Here is a 23,054-nt window from a genome sequence, read left to right as displayed (position 1 = left end):
GTTACATATACAAATTGGACAGCAAAATTAAATTCTCCCGTGGAGAACCACTGGAAGCAATTGGAGGTTGCTTCCACCTTAGAAACCAATGATGAGACATCGTGCTGGCCAGAGTTGCCTGTCCATTTGGAAGTCATCTGCTTGCCGGCATCCATGAGCCAGACAGCTCTCCTCTGTCTAGACACAAATACCACCTAGAACCCAGAACAGACTGAGCTCCTGACTGTGGATGTGCTGTAAAGACCTGCCCTGTTCCACCCAGCACCAGGACGTTTGATAAATCACGGCAAGATTGAAATTGCACTTCTCACTGGCACCATCAGACACCACCCATGTATTTAAACATTACCATCTAACTTAGCAAAGTAGTGGAGGGGGGATTTTTAAAATGATACATTGCAACATTACCTTTGCATGAAGAGTTTACAATGAAGCCTCCAAACAGCCCTTCTTAATGGAGCCAAATTTAATATGGAAAAGAGTCTAACAAAAGATGAGGATAGTAGATAAAGTTAATGACATGGAAAGTAAAGAACAATTCCTAAGGCAAAATAAATGCCAACTACAGCAGGCGGGGAAAGGGCTCTTGTTGACAGGTCAGCAGGTCAGAGGAAAGGTAGCTCCACGAGACCTGATGGCCAATGGCCAACGTTCAGTGCAGACCTGCCGGGCCTCACAGCCAGCTTGCTCTCCTACCCACCACTCTCTGTTCCGTGCAACCTGGTCAGCCCCAAGCCCCTCCGAGCCCTAGCAAATGCCAGTGCCTCTCCAGCTGTTGGAGCAAATCCACACGCAAGACCTGATGCTCCCTGGGAAGCTCTATCCTTAGAAATAAATGAACTGGAAGGTCTGGCACAAGGCAAGTCCTCAATAAATAGGAGCTAGTCCAGCATTAAGCCATCTCCAATGATTTCTTGTCATTGAGTAAGTCATATTAATAACAGTATGAAACCCTAGTTTGACCTTTGTGTTAAAACGGGTTGTGGATAAGGGTTTAAAATATATAAAACTGTTTGAGGAATTCAAGCCATTCACAAAGCATCTCCGAAAATCTCCTACACATAAGGATGCTGCTTACAAGAAATTAAATCTGGACACGTGTATCGAGTCTCTCTGCTGCAGCCCAGCGCCTGAAAAACTGCCTGGCACATCCCGGCTGTTCAGTAAATACTTGTTACGTGAATGTTCTCTTTGTCACACTACATGTAAAACATCTAAGATTGTTACCACAGAGGATTAGCGAGGCTGGTGGCCTGACGCTGGCACTTTCTGAGAAGATTGCAGCCTATGGCAAGCTACTCCACAGCCTACTGAAGGTACTCACTTCTCTACAGGAAGTAACGAAGTGATCGGAACCAAGAGCTTACACTGGCCTCCGGAGTCCCTGCAGGGGACTTAGAGATGGAGGCTCTCTTTGCTCTGTTGTCTCCATGGTGTTTTCAGCTATTGGGGATTTGTGTCAATTCACACTTGGGTGTGCTTTCATTTTTATTTTATGTTTACAAAGCATCTCTGAGTTTGCTGCCATTCTCACTTCACAAATTAGGAAGGCTCCTAATTTGGAGGCTCACAGAGATGAAGTAATTTGCCAAATGTTATGTTGCTTGTAAGTGGAAAAACGGGTTCAAGGCCGGGTCTGTCTCATTCAGAGTCTGTTGTTCTTCCTGGGAGGCTGCTCACCCATCACGGGTAACCATTCTGAGTTTCATATATAACAAACACGGGGCCAGTCATGGAGTTCACTCTGATGTAGATGAAATGGAATGTCAATTGAGATGCGCCATATTTAAGAATTTTCCGCAGGTCTGCTCAGGATCCATTCCTCACTCCCTTTTTCTGGGATTTGTTCTAACCACTCCTGATGGAGTCCATGCAACTCCAGGAAGCCAAATCTACCCCCAGATCCAGGTGTGGACCCTGATTAGTCTAATCCAGTTTGCGTAGGTCCATTCATCCTGTTGTGGTAGGTTCAGGATTAGGGTTATGATGGAGTTAGGGCCAATCAGCCCGGAGGGGGAGCTTCCTGGAGGTACCATATTAGTCCTCACAGAGGCTTCAAGGAGCAACTCTATTGGACTTGACAGGAAGTCATGGAGCCTTAGCAAGCCACCTGCGTAAGATCCTGGGAGTAGCAGGCAAAGAGACACTTGAGACAGCAGAGTAGAGAGTCAGGAAGAGCTCGTCCCTTACCACAGCACTGAGCCAATGGGAAGATCAGTTCTGGAGTGCTCCATCTCTGGAATTCCACTTTAGTGAGCCAGTAAATAACCTTACTGTTTAAGCCACTTTTGAGTTGGGCTCTCTCTTATTTCAAATAAACCCTAACTAGGCACTACTGAGAAATTTTTAATTTTATAATCTGACTCTTGCAGTGACTATTAATTGGATAATTACAATTTGGGGATTATTGTACTGTCCTGGAAAAGAACACCAAGTAAACATAAGGCATAGCTCCACCTTAAGAGCATTAAATTTTTCCCAGGAACAGAATACTTTGTTTATAAACAAATGTAAATCTATTAGGTGAATTTAAAAATTGAAGTAGTTGAAACTGTTTGGGAAAGCAGGTAGAATCTAAGACTCATCTGTTTCGTTTTCCTATAATTTTGGGTCATCATAGGAATAGGAAATCTATGGGACTGTTGGCATACCACCACGCCCCTCTGGAACTGCAGTCGGGTGTGCGGATGAAGCTGCTCGGTGCATCAACTAGCAGTCTTGACCCCCAGTCCTGGCCCATCACTGACCAGCTGAACCTGAGCTTCCCTCACCTGAGGCCCAGCGACACCTGTGCAATCCTCCTGAAGGGCTGAGTTGAGGGCCAAAAGCCAGAATGCCTCTAGAAGTGTCTGTAACTGAAAGGGTCTCCGTCCAAATTTCTACTGTGCTTTATGTTAAGCCTTTATTTTTCTTTGGAGCAAAGCTGTGAAGCTCAGAGAAGCTCAAAGACTAGTTCCTCTCAAGACAGAGCCGTGATCTGTCTCCCTGAAACAGCCGCCCACAGAGTCAGCTGGCAGCAACAACGCCAGGATCAGCCTGTGTGCTGTTCCTTTCTCTCCTTCTCATCTCCCTGTCAATGAACTTGTGATACAAAATAAGCAAACGGCAAGGACTTGAGGTTTCCACACAGAAGCGGGCACAAGCTGAAGGGCTGCAGCTTTGAGAGGACTGCCTGCTTCAGTTACTGTGCTTCTGCCGCTGGCCTGTCCTCATGCCACTCGATTCCGTCACCATACAAAGAAACAGACGTTGAGTGGCCTCCTCGGGACTAGGGAGCAGAATAAATGACCCAAACCTGAAGCTTCTGATTCTGAAAAACTACCAAATAATGTTTTGTGTTTAAAATACTGCACCCTGGGCCCTTCACAGCGTATAGTGTGACTTCTTGGCACCCTTGAGCCCTGGGTCCTCTGCTGCTTTCAGCCCCGTTTCCTGAGCACGTTCTTCAGAAAACACTCACCACCCAGGGGGCTTAGGAGCCGGCCAGCTTCGATGGCACTGGTTCACCCAAGTCTTTTTGCTTGAATTCTGATGTGGCAAGTGCAGAGGAAAATTCTCCTGAAAAAAAAAACAGGCAGTGGGAGACTTGTAGCTAGGCCTGTAAAAGGTTAATTCTCTGGTCAGAAACAGCACAATCGTCCCTGACAAGAAAAAGCAAATTTTGCAATAGAAAAAATGGTCAACTTTGCCCAAACAAAATCTAAGTTTTTCTTGGGGACGTCAGTGGAGATGGGACTCGGTCTCCTCGTCTGGAAAGCACAGATCCTTCCTGCCGTTCAAGTGCGTGTGGCTGTTTTGTGTGGTTGTATTTTTTGCCATGTGTAACTAGTGTCATTCCCATTCTTCTGAAGGTACCTTGACCAAACAAATGAGCCTGGGAAAATTGAATTGGCACTTCACAGATCCATTTTTTTTCTGAGAATTAAAAAAAAAACCTGACACTGGTCTAACTCTTTAATTTGTATTCTCTCATTTGATCTTGTTTGGTACTCACACCAACTCTGTGTGAAGAAACTAAAGCTTAGAATAAGGACACAATTTCTTAGAGTGGAAATTTTCTTGACTTAATATATTTAAAAAAAATTTTTAATTGCTCTTATATTTCCTGTCCCAAATTTGAAAATAGATTCCAATGAAAAGTTCCCGCAACTCATTTTAGAGATGAGAAAACTGAGGAGCTGGTCATTTCAGAAGCCTGCCCAAGGTCACGTAGATGATAACCGAGCTGGCTCTCGAACCCCTGGACCCCAAAGCCCCGGTCTCCCGCTGCCTTCCTGCAGCCTCCCGCCTGTGGACTCCAGAAAGAGCTGCTTGCACACCAGACTGGGTGGCGATGCCCCTCAGGGTGGGGAAGGGCAGTGGCAGGGGACTTGCATCTTTTGCTCCTTTTATATCATTTGAATATCTTACAAGTAGAATACGTTTATTCATTACTTGGTTTTTAAAAGGACAAAACATTTTAATAATCTCTGAGAACTGTAGAATCCTAAGCAACGATGAGGCGGCCTTGTGCATTTTATCGTGTGTGTCATGTCTCGCACATGCTCTATGTGGAGGACTTCGTTGGTTCACTAAGCAGCTGCACCGTAAAGCTACGCCCAGAAGCTAGACGGAGAGACGGGAGGCCCACCGTTCAACCAGTAACAGAATAATTCCGCTCAACGGTTAATAGCAGACCCTCACTTTACGCACTGATTGCTGCACTAGCCAAGCTCACCTCTCTCTCCTCCTTTCCTGTCCTGTTTGGATCCCACAACTGACGGCTAGAACTCTTCACTCACAGACACCCCTCTTCCCTCACACCGTCTCCTCCCTCCATATTCCCCAGTGCTGACGAGGAAATTCAGAAAGTCATGCTGGACACTGCCGTTAAAGTGTGTAGTCTCCAACTCAACTGGACAATCGTCACCACTCGTCAGTCATTTTTCTTATCCCTGATCCATTTCCTTCCCTTGACTAAATATTCCAGATCTTGACTACTTTCCTCAAGATGCCAGCACAGTCCCTAGCTTCTTCACTCTCAGAATATGAACTTGCCTCTAACCCGTCAACAAAATAGAGGCTATCAGAGGCCACCCTACACTTCTTCCACGTCTACCTTAGCCCTGGCCGAGCCCACCCTACGGCCCACACCGTCACTCTCAGAGGATGGAGAGCCCCTCCTGCCAGAGCTGGCTGCTCCTCCCACTCCCCACCTCCTCAGACTGGAGGACACGGCACTGTCTCTCCTGGACTCACACCCTCTCTCCTTTAGCCCCTGCTCCTCGGCCCACCAATGTGTATGTTTACCTCCCATCTTTACGAGGACTTCCCTTCAGGCTGCTGCCTAACTTACCCCTTTCCCCACCCTTCCCATCCAGACTTCCCAAGAGCAATGTCTCCCCTTTTTCCTCTCCTTCATTCCTCAGCTCACGTCTTCTCTCCATCTTCCCTCAGCTCACGTCTTCTCTCCATCTTCCCTCTACAGATCTACTGACACTGCACATTCACATGTACATTCGATCAACTTAATAAAAATGTCAGAGAATATTTTCAGTCTTCCTCTTATTTCACGTCTTTGTCACACCGCTGGTCAGTCCTTTCCTAAAGAGCTTCAGTACCTGGTTTCTAGGGTCATCCCTCCTCCCCTCCGAGCGCTCCTTCAGTCTCCTGCCGCTCCTTATACGACAGCTGTCCTAGTTTTCTGTCTGCAGCTTATCGATGTTGGCAACCTGCACCCTCTCCCTGTGGGCCACCATTCACCCTGGAATTTCCAAATCCGTGTTGATCACTAACCCTGGGTAGGGAACCCAGACCCAAACGTCAGACTCAAGCTACTTGCTGCATATTTCCACCTGGCTATTCCCTAATACCACACACTCACTCATTCTAACATGTCCAAAACTAAACTCATCTTTTACATAAAGCAGTGTTGGTGGAGCCACCATCACCTCCCATCCCTGAACCTAGAAACCCTGGAATAATCGCGGATTCACTTCTCTCACTCTCTCTATACGTCCAATCAATCACTATACTTTGCCAATTTTCATTCCTAAAATTAGCAGATTGTGTTTTCCACAAATGGCCGTGGCAATATCTCCGACCCCAAATGCTCTCCTGCAATGAGACCCTGCCATTCTCCCATCAAGAGACAGAGTCTGTTTCTCCTCCCTGGTGCAGACAGGTGCAGAGACTGCTGTGAGCAACAGAACACAGCAGGAAGAAGACGCACGGTTCCACTCGCTGCCTCCTGGAAGCCAGCCACCATGTCTGACTACAGGAGACCTGACGCTCTGAAAAGCCCAGGCCTTGTGGAGAGGGCCTGAAAGATGAGACATAAGTGAGAGAGAGGAATCAAAGGGCAAAGAGGCACCAGAGGTACAAGTGAAGAAGCCATCTTAGAAGAGGATCTTCCAGCCCGGCTGCCCTTGAATGTGTCGTTATCTCTTCATCCCTACTAGGCCTTTCTGGAAGAGAGAGTGGCTCCCAGGCCCATGGATATAAACAGTCCAGTGGTGAGCGAGAGGGCCACATGGAATTCAAGCCTGGGGCGTTCCCTATACTGTCTGTATTTCTTATGGAGATCAGCTTGGGGTCTCCAGCTCTAATCATAGAGCATGATCTCTGAGTGAATATCTGACTCTGACCTTCTCTGTGTCCTGGTGCAGCACGCTTGGCCAGCCAGGCTGAGGTGCCCTCCCTCCCTCACATCCCACGGGCGCACTCCCCACGGCAGTTCTTTGGGGGGGGGGGCTCTGAGGGGTCGCGGTGCTGCTGAGCCGCTATGCTGGAATCTCAGAACTCACCCCCCAGAGCCCCAGGGAGAGGAAGGAGAGGCCAGGTCTGCACCCTGGCCCGCTTAGCGCAGCCCTGCATCCAGCTTCCTTGACTGTGCACCACTCTGGGAGGGACAAGGAATCCCTCTGACTCGCAGGGTCTTGTTCCCAAGAAGTTGTTCTCCATTTTTTGTGGGCAGCAGAATAACCTGAAGGGTCGTTAATATGCAAATTTTAGAACCCCATCCTCCAAGCCTCTTTTCTGGGGTGCAGCCGGGACTTGCTTTTTAGCAGCCTTCCCAGGGCACATTGTGGTACTTGGTGGGCCACACTGGGAGACACATGGCTCTAATGAAACGTTTGTCATATCCTCTGCTTGCAAGGGTTTACAGTCAAACCAAACATGTATTAAATAATGGAATATACACTAAATACCGAGAGGTGTATGAATGTCGATAGAGAAAGGGAAGAAGATGAGACGCGGGTGGACGGCGTGGGCCTTGTCTTGGGCCTGACAGCCGTGAGGCTCAGCGGAGCAGCGCTCCTCAAAGTGTGGTGGCGATCCAGCAGCTTCGGTATTTCCTGGACACTTGTTAGAAATGCATCTTCCCAGGTCCCACTCAGACCTACAAAATCAGAACCTCTGGGGTAGGCCCGTAAATCTGTGTTTTGATAAGGCCTCCCAGCTCAGGTTGGAGCACCCCCGAGATGGAGAGAAGCCAGGGGCTGGGGAGCGTTCGGGAACTCTGATCCAGGAGTCAGACTATACATGGTGCCCGGGGAGGACAGTGGGTAATGCGTTAAAAGTAAAATGCGGTATAAACAAACCAAACTGGTGATTACTCCTGCCATGCTAATCCATTAGTTCTGAACGGCGGTTACCTGTGACGCTCAAGCCCTTTTCCTGGCGGGACCACTGGCCGTCCATCGTGTTCACCGTCACACTGCCGTCGTGAAAAATCAGGCTGGATGGAACAGTTGCTCTGAATCGTTTCATATTTAAAACACAGCCGTCTGAATAAATCACGACTGGTACGTAAAGACCACCGTAAGACGGTGTTATGTTTTACAGGGTTTGTTTAGTTTACGTTTAGCATTCCATCTGTACCAATTAAATCATAAATTTGTTTAGATCCTGGAAAAAAGAATGTGTTCTTTGAAAGTGGTAATAAGCCAACAGGTTTCAAAGCGGTAATGCTTAATAAACTATATGTGCATCCAATATGTTACATGTACAGAATGGTGTCTCATAATTAAAGAGGAGTTGTAGTTAGTAAGAAAAAATATGAAAATGGCTTCATTGAATTGCAAAATACAGGTGCATTAATCACAAAGAGCTTTATTTCAGAAAGCCATTTGCACTGTTTGAACTACCAGTAAGAAATAATTAGAGTCAAGAATGTGGCTTACAACTTCTCGTATTACAAACGTATGGGGCACTGTCATGTGCTATAATTAATCTGTTTGTAAGAGCGAAAACAAGGAAGTACTGTGCCGGATGGAAGGTCGTTTTCATTTTGTGAGCTGGAGGAATACGGCTTTTTTTAAATGTCTCATTTTATTATTCGTAACAGAGTAAACTCTTTGATAAAATCTGTGGTTGTTCACCTTGTAACAATGTTAAAAGCTAACTGTTTCCGTGCTCAAGAATCATTTTGCAGATACTAAAAGAGGAAGGCAGTTAGTGCAGCAATGTTGTAGTAAGTACAGTAAAGGCAAATTTTGTAGTGAAGGATCCACAATCTTGTTTGGATTTTACTTCACAGGTATATTCAGTAAACAGGATTTTGGAAAAAATATCCAAGACAGAATTCTGCGAAGAAGCTACACAGGATCTGACCAGTAGAGTCAAAAAGAATAGTGTCTTGTTTCATTCTGATAACCACAATTACATTATCTTCTGCTCAACTCGTTGCTTTCAGACTAAACATACTAGAAGCTATCCCACAAATAATATCTTCTTTAATTCTAAACTTTAGTTTATTGCTCATGTGTTAAAATTCTATATTTGACACAAATTATTTTTAGAAAGCTTCTGCTATCTGTTGCCTGTCAGTGAGGAAGTGTTCAGAGTGTACATTTTTGACTAAATAAGAACTAGCAGTCACCATGTATTTACTCTTTTATAAAAATCAGACATTTAATATTTATCTTGTTCTACAGCTGTTAAAAATACCTTTCAAACAATTTGACAAGTATCAAGAGTTACCCCTAGAAAATGCTAACATATTCGTCTATGCATCTGAATAATTCTGTAATTAGAATTACGTTTGTTTCCCAAATAAATAGGACAGTGTAAGTTAGATAATAAGAAACTGAATCTAGGTTTTTTTGATTACTGATACCTGTTTTATGCACTTGTAGCTCTTTCAATTTATTCCACAAAAGCAGAAGGAAATTCCTCCTCCCCCCCACCCCCCGGGATGAAAGTATCAGGTGTTATGATTTATTGATTTTCTGCCATCGCTTTTCCCCGTGCCTTTTTCTGCAAATGTAGTAAGTGATTCTGAGAGAGTCCACTAGGGGGAGCTCTTGCTACAACTATAACACAAAGATGGCCCTTGCTGTTTGCTGATTGAGGCCTCCGGCATTTGCCTTAAATTTTTCTGCAATTAGCAAACAAAACGTGCACTCCATGGGCAGCAGATGCAAATATGAAAACATTCAAATAAGAGTTTATTAAATCAAAGAAGCAAAGGTTGTAATCTAGGATAATTTTTATAAAACTTTTATTACCATCGAATTAAAGCAAAAATATGTACATCTGCCGACAACTATAACATGACTAATATCTTCAAAAAATAATATATTTTAACAGCAGAATATAAAGCTGAGATTTTCTTAAAACTTCAATTAAATATTTCTATTTCAAAAACATTCCATTTCCATTTGCTGATATTTCTTAAACTCTAATGATCAAACGTGTTCCTGTCAAATGCCTCTACAGAACTCAAAAGCTTACCTGCACACCATACCATTTTCACTCAGACGACCGTGATGCTCCGTGTTGTGAATGTATTGACACTCTCCCTCTCTTAAGCAAGAATAATTTTTATTTTGAATTTTAGCTTGGCATTTATTTAGAAAAATAAAGTATACACATATAAGCTTTCACATACAGAGTTTTAGCAAATACACCTATAGAAGATTTATTTTGAACTGCAGTGTGTGTGTGTGTGCGTGTGTGTTGTAACATGTGTTCCTATGTGTGTATACATTAGCATTGTCATGCTGGCCCATTGATATTAATGGGAAGATGGTCCATATTATTTCTTCTTCATTTGAGAATTAGCTGTAGGCTTGGCTTCATTCGAAGGGAAGATTGCATTTAGTCATCTGTGGAAGGATGGATGGAAAGATAGTAAATGACCGCATAAGAGGCAGAGCGAGCTGCATTTTTCACCTTTCCTGGCGCCGTGTGCCTGACTTCCAGGCCTTGCGGAGGAGCCAGGCCTCCATGCGTGAGGAGCAGATGGAACAGGCAGTAGTGAGACAGTATAAACATTTTTGGAAATGGTTCTACAAAGCCAAGTGGCCTGTGGAGTGGTGATAGGAGAGGGAGATTGAGGACAGAACAGCAACCCGACTTTGAGATGTTTCAGCAGGTGGCAAACGCTACCAAATGATTCTGGTATTAAAACCGCGGACTGGGGGGAAGCCGGATAGAGCGTTGCGAGGAGGAGCAGATGCTCCCTGTTCCCTGGCCTGTGTCTGCCTGTGTGTCCTGGCAGCCCTTTTCTATACTACCCCCATTTGTTTAGCTCAAATTCTAGGCCAATAGCTACAGTGGATCCAACCTAGCCAAAGGCAGGACGGTCCGCGACAGCACACAAGATGCTGTTCAGACTGGTACTAAAATCCTCATTACCTGCAGGATAAAATCCAAGCTCCTTAGCATGACATTCAGGAGTCTCCACAATCCAGTCTCACACAACCTTTCCAAGTTGGCCGCCAACCACTTCATTTCCTAAAACCACACTCCACTGAAGTAATCACCATTCCGTACTCACGTCGTGCTCTTCCCTGCCTGAGACGCCCTTCCAGTCCACCTGTCAACATCCTGAAGGCTCTGCTGAAAAGCCACATCCTGTGAGAGCTCCTCCAGTCTCCCTCATGAGCCCAAATTACTCTCTTTTCTGCCCCAACAGCACTTAGATGATTTCTTCATGACATCGTTTAGGTCTAGATGTTTATCTTCCGTATTAGTCTGCAAGACCCTCAGGGGAAGGCACTCAGCTTTGCTCACCGGTGTATCTGCACCTTTTGCGGGCTGCTGCTGCCGCCAGCATGCCTTCCCCTGCTGTGACACTGCTCCTACTGGTTGTCATCTACTGAATACTGACCATGTGTACTCATGACTATGTATGGCCTCATTTTAATCGGCCTGGGTTTGAATCCTCTATTCATCACTCACCAATTGTGCAAGCCTCGGTGTGTTGCTTAGACTGTCAGTGCCTCAGTGACCCTATTTGTAAAATGGGGTAATAATAGCCCTTGCTAGTTGGCTGTGTGTGGCATATAACATATATGCATATGACGTAAAATATGGATCTATAACATATAGTGTGTGGCAGGTTCCTGGCCTGTAGTAAGAGCTCAAAACTCACCACCTTTAGGGGGCCAGCCTGGTGGCATTGCAGTTAAGTTCTTATGCTCTGCTGCGGCAGCCCAGGGATTGCAGGTTCAGATCCCGGGCATGGACCGATGCACTGCTTGTCAAGCCGTGCTGTGGCAGCATCCCATATAAAGTAGAGGAAGATGGGCACAGATGTTAGCCCAGGGCCAATATTCCTCAGCCAAAAGAGGAGGATTGGCATGGGATGTTAGCTCAAGGCTGACCTTCCTCACATACACACAAAAAAACTCATTACCTATTGCTTTATTATTATTGCTGTTGTTGTTGTTATTTACTCTACATACCAACACTATAAGATAGGTATTATCTCAAACTTTGCCCAAAGCCCCCAGCAGTAGAGGTGGAGTCAGGAGTCAGCGCCAGGCCTGACTCCAGGCCCAGTGCTCTTGACCTCTCCTGCCCGACCAGAACATTTAATAGTGATTTTAAATGAAAGAAAAAGAATTTTTTGGTAAGTTTATTGAATAAGTAACAAATGAATTAGAATAACTGGCTTAAAATGCTTTGTCTTAGGACCTCCAAGATCATTGAATCTAAACTCCATCCTTTACAAATGAGGACATTCAGGCATATTTATGCATTTAGAAAATTTATTGAGCAGCGACTAATTGTGAAACACTAGTGCAGGCATGTGGGTGGGGGTTGGGGGAAGCAAAAGATGTGATGGCTGCCCTCAAAGAGGTTATAGACCGACAAAAATCGTCGTCTCCTAAGCCTGAGGGGGCGCATGACATGCTGAACTCGTTAGTAACAGTCTAGACTCCACATGCCCTGGCTTCTTGCTCTAAAAGCTCACCATTTGATCATTATGTACAGTGTTACGATAAAAAAAGCAATTCTGCTTAACATGGAAATTTCTCTAGGAAAATGTTTTGCTTTTAACAAGTCTCATTCCCAGGATGTGTCTTTCTCATAGCAATCTTGATGGCCCTGAGTATGCCATGAAGGAGTAACATTCCACAAGGTTAAATACACCATCAACCACCTCTCACAAAGCATCAAATGCAAGGAAAACTCCGAGGCTGCCAGGCAGGTGTGTGCAGCCTGAAAGGCTCAAATTGCCTTCCCACACCTCCTTTCCATACAATCCCTCTTTCTCTGTGGATTCCTTGTGAGTGAGTTCAAGTCCATTGAATGGGACCAGGGGAGGATTAAATAAATCAAACAGTTAAGGAAGAAATGACAATTCAAGTAAATCGATAATAGGTGTTGATTTGCCTAGGAATAAAGGACAAAAGTCTTGTAAAGAGATGCAAATTGATGCTCCTAGCTCAACTGACCATGGTATGCACCTGAGTGTAGACCTCATTCATATCTTTGTCAGTGGACTCCCCCATGTAAGATGTAAAGCAGGCTCTATGCCTCCTTAGTTAATGCATGCTAGAATTGATTATAGGTCAGAAAATGGATATTAAAGGTACTATTAAAAATATATGTAGAGTGATGTCAGCAAAAATGGCAGAGTAGTAATGTCCAGAGGCTATCCCTCCCCAGAAACATTGAAAAACTTGGCAAAAACTATCAAAATCAGCCTTATCAGAACTCTAGAAAATAGTCAAAGGTTTACAGCAACTAAGTGAGCACTTAGCCAGTGTTCACAGTGTTACGGGGTAGGAGATCTCTGTGGCATCACCCTCGGCTCCCCTCCCCCACTGCAGTGGAGGTCTGGAAGACAGCCACCCACATTCCTGGTGTGGGAACCCAACAGAGCCAAGGGACCTTGTCCCCAAGAAACTGTGTGTGTCTGCTTTGATCTGACTGAGGTTTACCTGAAGGAACCCTGCAAGGAGCTTCCCTGTACTTTGCCTGACTTGGAACACTGCGAGGGTCCAGTGGCTACTTGGTTCTTAAAAACAGGGGAAGCCAAATGAAGGAGCCACTGCCACCTGAGGCAAAAGAAAAAAAACAACTGTTAGGGCAAACAATAGAGATGCCAAAAGCCTGGGAAGAAAGTCAGGAAGTAATATCTCAAGGAGGAACAGGGGTTTTGAAAAGCTACCACTTGGCCAGCCCCAATCGCCTAGTGGTTAAAGTTTGGTGCATTCCGTTTCAGCAGCCCGGGTTCAGTTCCTGGGTGTGGAACCACACCACTCATCTGTCAGTGGCCACGCTGTGGTGGCAGCTCACACAAAAAAGGAGGAAGATTGGAAACAGATGTTAGCTCAAGGCAAATCTTCCTCAAAAGAAAAGAAAAGAAAAGAAAAGCCACCACTTATAAAGGGAAACCCAGAAAGTGCATGCTCGGGACAGGACACATGCTGAGAAAAGGCCTAAGAAGACTCCAAGATTTCACCTCTGGCTGGTCTGTAGGCTGAGTGTGAGCAGGAAGTGCAGGCTAAGGCAGAGTTGTAGATGGTCAAGCTAGTGTTGAAGGACTGTCCCAGCACAGAGCCAATCTGCAAAGACCTGGAGAGTTTTCTTCTTTTCACTTCTCTTCTTCCTCCCTTTCTTTCTTTTCCTTTTTTTTTTTTTTTGCACATTATAATATTCAAAATGTCTGTCTAACTTTCACAAAAAATTATGAAACATGTAAAGACACAGAAAGTATGGCCCATTCACAGGAAAAGAAGAAACTAATTGTATCTGAGGAAGCATAGACATTGCACTTACTAGGCAAAGACAAATATCTTAAATACGCTCAAACAGCTAAAGGAAATCATGAATAAAGAACTAAAGGAGCGCTGTCTTCACAACTAGAGAATATCAATACAGAGATAGAATTCATTTAAAAAAAACAGAAATTTTGGAGCTGAAAAGTATGATAACTGAAATGAGAAATTTACTACAGGAGTTCAACAACATGTTTGAGCAGACAGAAGAAAGAATCGGTGAGCTTGAAGATAGATCAAATGAATTTATCCAGTTTGAGTAGCAGAAAGAAAAAAAGAATAAAGAAAAATGAGCAGAGACTAAGAGACTATCTAACACCATCAAGTGAACCAACATACACATAATGAGAGTTTCATAAGGAGAGGAGAAAGAGAGAGGCAGAAAAACATCTGAAAAATAATGGTTGAAAACTTTCCAAATTTGATTAAAAAACATGAATCTACATGTTCAAGAAACTCAATGAGGGGCCAGCTCAGTGGCGCAAGAGGTTAAGAGCACACATTCCATTGTGGTGGCCTGGGGTTCGCCGGTTCAGATCCCGGGCGCGCACTGACGCACTGCTTGGCAAGCCATGCTGTGGTGGCATCCCATATAAAGTTGAGGAAGATGGGCACGGATGTTAGCCCAGGGCCAGTCTTCCTCAGAAAAAAAAAAAAAAAGGAGGATTGGCAGATGTTAGCACAGGGCTGATCTGCTCACCAAAAAAAAAAAAGAAACTCAATGAATTCCAAGTAGGATAAATCAAAGAAGTCCACACCAAACAGTTTGATAATATAATCAAACTGTCAAAAGCCAAAGATAAAGAGAAAATCTTGAAAGCAACAAGAGAGAAGCGGTTTATCACATACACAGAATCTTCAATAAGATTTAGAATGAATTTCACTTTAGCAACCACAAAGGCTAGAAGGCAGTGGGATGATATATTTAAAGTGCTAAACAAGGACAACAAAAAACCATCAACCAAGAAGTCTGTATCTTGGAAAGCGATCTTTCAAGAATGAAGGAGAAATTAAACCATTGTCAAATAAACAAAAGCTGAGGAAGTTTATTACTAGTAGACCTGCCACACAAGAAATGCTCAAAGGTGACCTTCAGGCTGAAATGAAAGGACACCAGGTAGTAACTCTAAGCCACACGAAGAAACAGAGAATGCTGGTATAAGCCACACGAAGAAACAGAGAATGCTGGTAAAAGTAACCAGGAAGGCAAACATAAGAACAAGTAGTATCGCATTTTTGGTTGTAACTCCTTTTTGTTTCCTCTGTGATTTGAAAATGCATAAAACAATTGTAAATCTATGTTAATGGGGATAAAATGTATAAAGACATGACAATAATCATATAAAGAGGGAGGAATAGAGATGTGTGGGATCAAAGTCTTTGTATACTATGAAGCTAAGTTCGTATTAATTCAAACTAGGTTCTTTTAAGTTTAAAATGTTAATTATAATCCCCAAGGTAACCATTGAGAAAATAACTAAAAAATATACAGTAAAGGAAATAAGAAGGGAATCCAGAATATGCAAATCCGTAGAGACAGAGAACAGATTTTCGGTTTCCAGGGGCAGAGGGGAGGGGGGAATGAGAAGTGACTGCTTAATCGAGTTTCCATTTGGGATGATGAAAAACCTCCGGAACTAGTTAATGCTGAGGACTACACAACATTGTCAATGTACTTAATGCCACTGAATAGTATGCTTTAAAATATTTACAATAGTAAATTTTATATTATGTGTATTTTACCACAATATTTTTTAAAAGAAGGGAAGAAAAATCACCATGGGCTTCTCTCAAAAAGACCATTCAAAATCTGCCACAGGCCTGACCCCAAATCCAATTCTGTGCCATGGAAGTTATAACAAACGTGGGAATATATCCATATCCTCCTTCTCAAAATCTTGCTGAGCATATTCCCTAGATAACTTCACATGTCTTCAAGGCCATGAGGTCATTTATGACACATATTACACAAAATAATTCAAGCAGAATCGATTCCTGGTGTTTGGAAATTAACAAGTATGATATATCATGATAATGAATATTTATTAATAACAATAAGGGAAACTCACACCCTCAATTTCTTAAGTGTTCTGTTTTGTTTAGTGCCCTAGCACCTTACACTTTATGCTATTTAGCATCAATATCAGCCTATTATTAATTCATTAGGAATCTGCTGTCTTGACTAGATGGTGAACTCTGGAGAGCAAGGACCAGATGACTATCAATCTCTATATCTAATAATATCTGGAACATAATGGGTGCTTAATCAAAATTGACTGACTAATATGTGAATATATTTATAATATTCAAAGAAAGGAGGAGTCTGATTCCTTAAGAAGCCAAAAGATAATATGTAGAAACTCTTCACAGGAGGGTGACTCCTCATGCTTGAGGAGTCCAGGGATTTTTATGAAATGATCTACTTTTCCTTGATGTACAGTCATACAGTACAGACTGCATATATTGGTAGAGCTGTTGAAATATGAAGATATCGTTTACTGGAGTGTGTTTCTATATGCTTTGTTTCATTTTGTTTTTCGATCTAAGTTTTAGGAGCCCTCCTCTCCCCTCTGAAGTTTGGTGACTAACCTAGATTTTGGTTGGTTTCTAATGTTCACAAAAGGTATTTAGTTATCTGGTTTTTATCTTGAACCTTGAAAAGACTCACTGGGTTAAGTAAAATGGAGTTCTGTGGCTAGATAAATAAATCATAGCACACAGACCGTGATGGGCTTTTTTAAGTTCTGTTGTCGTTTATTGCTTCACTCATTGCTTCTGGTTTGTAATAATTCTTTAGAAACTAAATACAGTTTTAAAACAAATACTCCGTTAAGACCAAATATCCTGTACTTTGTAATTCAATTCCTGACTTCAAATAAAAGTGACTTCATTTAAAAAAAAGTCTTTCTTTTTTTTTTTTTTGTTGAGGAAGATTAGCCCCGAGCTAACATCTGTTGCCAATCCTCCTCTTTTTGCTGAGGAAGATTGGCCCTGGGCTAACATCCATGCCCATCCTCCTCTGCTTTATATGTGGGATGCCGCCACAGCGTGGCTTGATAAGCGGTGCATAGGTCTGTACCCAGGATCTGAACCTGTGAACCCCAGCCGCCAAAGCAGAGCACGTGAACTTAACCACTATGCCACCGGGCCGGCCCCTCTTTCTTTATTTCTATTCTATATGTACATATACATACATGTATATATTTAGTATACTACTAACATTACCTCCAAACACTAACAAAAGTTAACGATTCCTTGCACTTTTTTCAGCTCATTGAAACTCATTTGAGATGAATGCTACATGCTGAAATTAGGAGCCCACGAAATAACAATGAGTAACCATTGGCTGAGAACGTGCCAGGCAGAGGCAGCGATGCCATAAAGCTTATGAAGTTTAAACCTCAGGACCTTTTTTCACACGGGCCCCTTCCAAGGCCCTGAGAAGGGTCTTAGCCATGTGTTCACATGGTCATGTTTTCATATGATGTGCAAAATCAGATATTTTAACTGCAATCTGTTATGACAACAATTTTGGAAACAGATAAGGGGAAATTGGGGTAGAGACCATTTATTTGGAGATTAGTGGGATGTATTTTGGGGTTAGCAGTCACTTCTGTGTATAAGAAAGTCATGGGCAGCTGCCCTGGTAGAACAATGGCTTCCGGGAACATTCCTACCACCCACTGTGTGGCAACAGCCAGCATCAGGACACCGGGGATGTGCCCACATGACTTACTGTCTTTATCTTGTCAGAGAAGAATTGTCACCACAGCACCTGAAGATGTTGGCCACTTTGGTATTTTGCATTTGATTCATATCTTCTTCTGGGGTCTCTCTCATAGTTAGGGTATTTTATATACACACATCATAAAAGCTGGATTTTTCTTCAGTTTAAAGGTGACGAGACAATGTGCTCATTTTACAGCTCTTCGAGTTTTGCAACGAGGCAACAGCAATGTTATACAGATCTAAGATGTACTTTCTAACACTAGAAAAGAAACAAGAACACGAACAAGATGCAGAAGTTTATTTAAAAAGTTGATAACATTCAATATGCAATTCTGAAAGAAGCTTTGGAGTACTTCTTTAAAACAAATAAAACATACAGCCTCCTGATTTGGATATATACAAAGTTTACCTTCTTTTCCCATCTTTATTTATATAGAGAATAGTCAAATAAAAAATAATAGCATATGAAATAATATTAATAAAGAATAGCAAAGAAATCAATAGAAATTATATTGATGTTGAGAAAGGACTTCTTTAAATGTTCAAATCAGACCAAAAGCAGTAGCCCGTTAAGAGAGAGACGCAAATTTCAAATAGAAATAGTGAATCGGTTCCTTCATTGTCTGTGCAGAGGACCGAATCATAGGAACATCCAAATAGACGTACATGCTTTGCTAATCTGACACAAAACACCAACATTTATGAAAGTAACTGTGGTGGGCAGAATAATGAGACACGCGAAGACGTCCACGTCCTAATCCTGGAACCTGGGAATGTGTTAGGTCACAGGGCAAAGGGGAATTAAGGCTGTGGATGGAATTAAGGTTGCTAATCAGCTGACCTTGAGCTGGGGGAGAGCATCCCGGATTATCCAGGTGGGCCCAATGTAATCACGGGGTGCTTAAATTTGGAAGAGGGAGGCAGACGCAGAGCCCGAGAGAGATCGGAGGACGCTATGCTGACGGCTTTGAAGATGGAGAAAGGAATCGCAAGCCAAGGAATGCCAGAGGCCTCTAGAAGCGGGAAAAGGCAAGGAAATGGATTGTCCCCTGGACCTCTAGGAGTAACGAAGCCCTGTTGATACCAGATTTTAGCCCACTGAGATTCATTTGTACTTCTGACCTCCAAAACTGTAAGAGAATACATTGGTGCTGTTTTAAGCCACGAAATTTGTAGTAAACTGCTACGGTAGCAATAAGAAACTAACACAGTAACATACAACTGGAAATACTTCAACAAGGACATCCACAGCCAAGTCGTTACAGTATCAACAATTCCAAGAGCATTTAAGATGAGTCCCTGCACAGGAAAACTTGAAATGCCTGAAATCTCACAGCTCATGTATGAAAGAGTTAATAGAGGTTTTCTCCAATTTGATAACAATCCTAAAACTTTACGTGACATTACCAGTTGTGAAGCTGAAAGAAATTTCTTAAACTGTTAATTATAAAAACCAGATTTTGACCAACCACGCTAGAGGTAAGACTGAATTATCTTTCTAACATTGGTTTAGAAAATCATGGTACAGAATAATTGTGATATGGAGAGGCAATTACGGAAAATGAAGGCGAAAGTGCAGAAAAGAATAGCTACTAAAGAGATGTCAGGCAATTAATAAAAATAAGATATTTTGCTAGATTTTCTGACAATTGCAAACGTAAATATTTGACTTTGCTTTTATTTTCTCATTTTAAATAAATGTGGTTTTTAACCTAATTTTACATTTATAATTTTGCATTCTTTCTCAAAATTGTATAAACTTTGGGGTCCACGAAATCCAGACTGTCTCTGGAGACCGGGCTCTCTGCTAAACTGCCCCATAGACTGTCCCCACCTCTTCCTACTACCATCAGCCTCTCCATTTAAACATAAGGGAACGGAGACTTGGAATGGCCAGATCACTTGCCCCAGGGTGCTCGGTTATCTCAGAGGCAGGGCCTGCATTTGCGCCAGTGCCTCACTCCAAGGCCCGCGCACTTCCTCACAGGGAGAGGTTCTGGAAGTGTGGTCCCTGAACCAGCCGCATCAGACTTCCTGGGAACGTGTTAGACCTGCCGCATCAGAACCTCCGGGCCGGAGCCCTGCAGTCCCTGTTTAACCCTCTCTCCAGGTGATTCTGAGGCACGCTCAAGGTTGAGAACCACCACCATGAAATACACTCAAGCCTCCGGCCCGGAAGGCCAGCAACACGCACACCAACCTTCTTTCTCACAGGCATCCCTGTGCCTACACCATCTGTCGTGGTTCCCCTGGTGTTAGAGCAGTGACCTAGGGGACACTCAGAATGGCTCTCAGAAACGTCACTCACTCGTCAGTGGGATTATAACTTCTGTTTGCGTACAGAGAATAAAGAATTATATCGAGCAGCAGTCTACTGGCAACCGTTGTTAAGGGCGGACGTTCTGTTCTAAACCTTTAACTGGAACAGTGTCGTGTAAAGCCAGCTTGGGGGCTGCTCCGGTCCAAAACGTCTCCATCCTTTTCAAGAGCAAAGCTGGCCGTAAGGCGACATCTCGTGGACAAACGTGGGCACTGCATGAAGGTGTTTGTGTTGCACAGGTGTGGGGGTTTTTTGCTTTATTTTTCCTCCAATCTGTCAGGGACTAAAAAATATTTTTGTAAAAAACAATGAAGCTTTAGAAAAATAAAATGAAGAAAACACATGTTAAAAAACAAAATTGAGAGTAAATTTTAAAGATCTTATTGGCTTGACTCAACGATTGGTGAATCGGGCAGCATCCAACTTAGCCGATAGAAAGGAGCTCCACGGGGGTGTACAGAATGAAGACGTTTACAGACAGGGCAGCGGCGACGAGGAAGTGACACCAGGCAAGAAAAGGAATTGGTCGTGGCACGGTCACTGTCCTGTAGGGGACGACAGGGCTCCATCCGGCAGATGACCCCTCTAGTGCTATCAGGTGACTCCTGATGGGCTGGTGGGCGATTCCATTTCTGGGAGAGCCAGAACTACAATTCTCAGTTTGGTGAGTGGGTTTTAGTATAAGTGACTCCATTTTGGGGCTGTTATCTTGTTTTTTAACACATACAAAATGCTCAAAACATACAAAATATTTTCTTTTCAGATTTCAATCGCTGTAAATTTCCTAAGGCTTCCTCTCACATCTGTCCTGTCTTGGTCAGTAAGCTGGTTCCGACCAGCAGGAGCTGCAGTTTGAGTAGCACTGGTCCACTTTACGTGCGAGCTGAACGCCTAAGAACCTTTATTTCGTAGAGGGCGTTTCCTTTGTTAGACCATCGAAAGAACAGACACGCTCGTGTACAGGCAAACACGGCTTCTGCGTCGGTTTTCAGCTGACCACCGCGGGGCCTCGGAGACTCCTGGAGTCCGCTCACCGCGCACTCGTAAGACTTCGGTGTTTATTTTAAAATTTTATTTGCTGCTTGTATTTTGTTGTTTCATTTTCCTCTTAGAAAAAGTTCATGTTCCTAAAACAACTTGTTGCTATAAATTAACATGAGGATATTAAAAAAAAGAGTCTCTGCATCTGTTTTTTTTCTTTTCATTATTTACTTTGTATTTGACATTTCAGTAACATTTATACAATACCACCACGATGATTAAGTGGTGAGGAGTTAAAAACTCAATACAATGGCTAAAGAAAAACAGATGTTTAGGGCTTTATTTTTTTTTTAATCTAATTGACCAATCAGCTGGTTGGTTAGAGACAAGCCAACCGGAAAGTAGGAATTCAGTTGATAAGAATAATAAGTAGTTTTCACATATCAAGGTATACGAGGAAGCCATTCTGGATTAAACCTGATTCAGCCTAAAACTTCTTTTTCCCAGAGCAGCCTGACTTATGGTCCACCAAACACACACTGTACATCTGCTTCAAACATTTTCCCCAAGCAAAGAATGCACTCTTCAGAGATCCAGATGATTGTCTCCTTCCTCTGATGCCAATACCAGTACTTCTTTGAAGATAAGCTTTTCTTCCCAGAAAACCAGGGTCCAGTTGACCTGCTGTGTTTGTGCTAAACTGCAGCGAATATCTCCTTGTGACTTTGAGAAAAAAAAGTTGTATTCCTGTCATGTTTGATGTATGTTCTTTGTTCTCAAATGGTGTATAACCATGCTGTTAACCATACTTCTCTGGAGAGCTTTCTTCCCTAGTGGGGATTGCATTTCCCAGCTAGTCCTCAGTTTGGCTCAGATAAACATCACCTTATCTTTCTAATCTATAGATTGGTTGTTGATTATTTGTGTCAACACAGTCAACATTATGAAAGGAAAATGTAAATATTAATTTACATCACTAAACGTTAAAGTGGTGTCCAGAAGAATGAAAAACTTAAGACGTGAAATAAGGTTCAACCATTAGCCAGTTGCCTAAAACTGCATTTGAAAAAATTAAGAGCAGTCACATGTGATGATTGTCTAAACATAAAATTTATTGTGACTAGAAGTTACGTAGGTGAGTTTTCTTCCTGTCATCATCTCTAAAACGCAAGCATCTCACAGCTTTTGAAGTTTGTGCTGTTGGAAGATGACTGAAAGCCCCCAAGCTGCTCATCCACAATTTAATGGCATAAAATTATAATTCAATATTGATTGAACAAAGCAGCTATTTTTAAAATTGTTTTCTCATTTGCAGATTTAACAAATTTTTGTCAAAATGCTATTCCTTCTAGTTTTCAATTGTTTGTAAATTTTAAGGAATATCTAATTCATTGTATTTAATTAAATGACTTCTGGGAAAAAGTACTTATCTCTTTCCATTGTGAACAATTAACAAGCCCTTGACAAATTTAAAATAAATTTCAGTTTCTCAATCAAAATATAAATTGCTCATAAAAGTATCTAGCTGTGGGGATGTAAGTTTTTCTTCATGTCTATCTATGCCATCATTATAGAAAGTCATGAAAACTATATTATGGATTGAGATCAAACACAAAGCGATTCTCAGGAAGACAGAACTTACTTGTAGAGTTTTATCTGGGTGAGGTGGGGGGTGGAGGGGCTGTTCTTTCCTGGAAGAAACCAAGAATAGGTCTAATTGCCTAATTCTTTAGAAAAGAAAACTGAGATTCTGGGAGGTTGTGTGCCAGAGGTTGAAGAATAGCCAATAAGTTTGTTAACTCTTTATTAATTTAACAGACATTTATTGAAAATAAGTTTATGCCAACCAGCACATAGGTTGTAAGCACAAATGTGAATGTTAAAATTGCATGCCTCGTCCAGGTGCTCAGAACCAAGCGGATGTGCTCAAATATGCAGAATTCAGTGAGATAATCACCAGTAAATGGTGACTACAAAATACCAATGCAGAAATGTATACGAGGCGTTGACAAGGACATGAATTC

The sequence above is a fragment of the Ceratotherium simum genome, chromosome 31 (assembly GCF_057802395.1).
Source record: "Ceratotherium simum simum isolate JZ-2026a chromosome 31, ASM5780239v1, whole genome shotgun sequence".
In the NCBI taxonomy this organism is placed as follows: domain Eukaryota; kingdom Metazoa; phylum Chordata; class Mammalia; order Perissodactyla; family Rhinocerotidae; genus Ceratotherium; species Ceratotherium simum.
The sequence above is the reverse complement of the archived record's forward strand: the minus strand, read 5'-3'. Positions refer to the sequence as shown.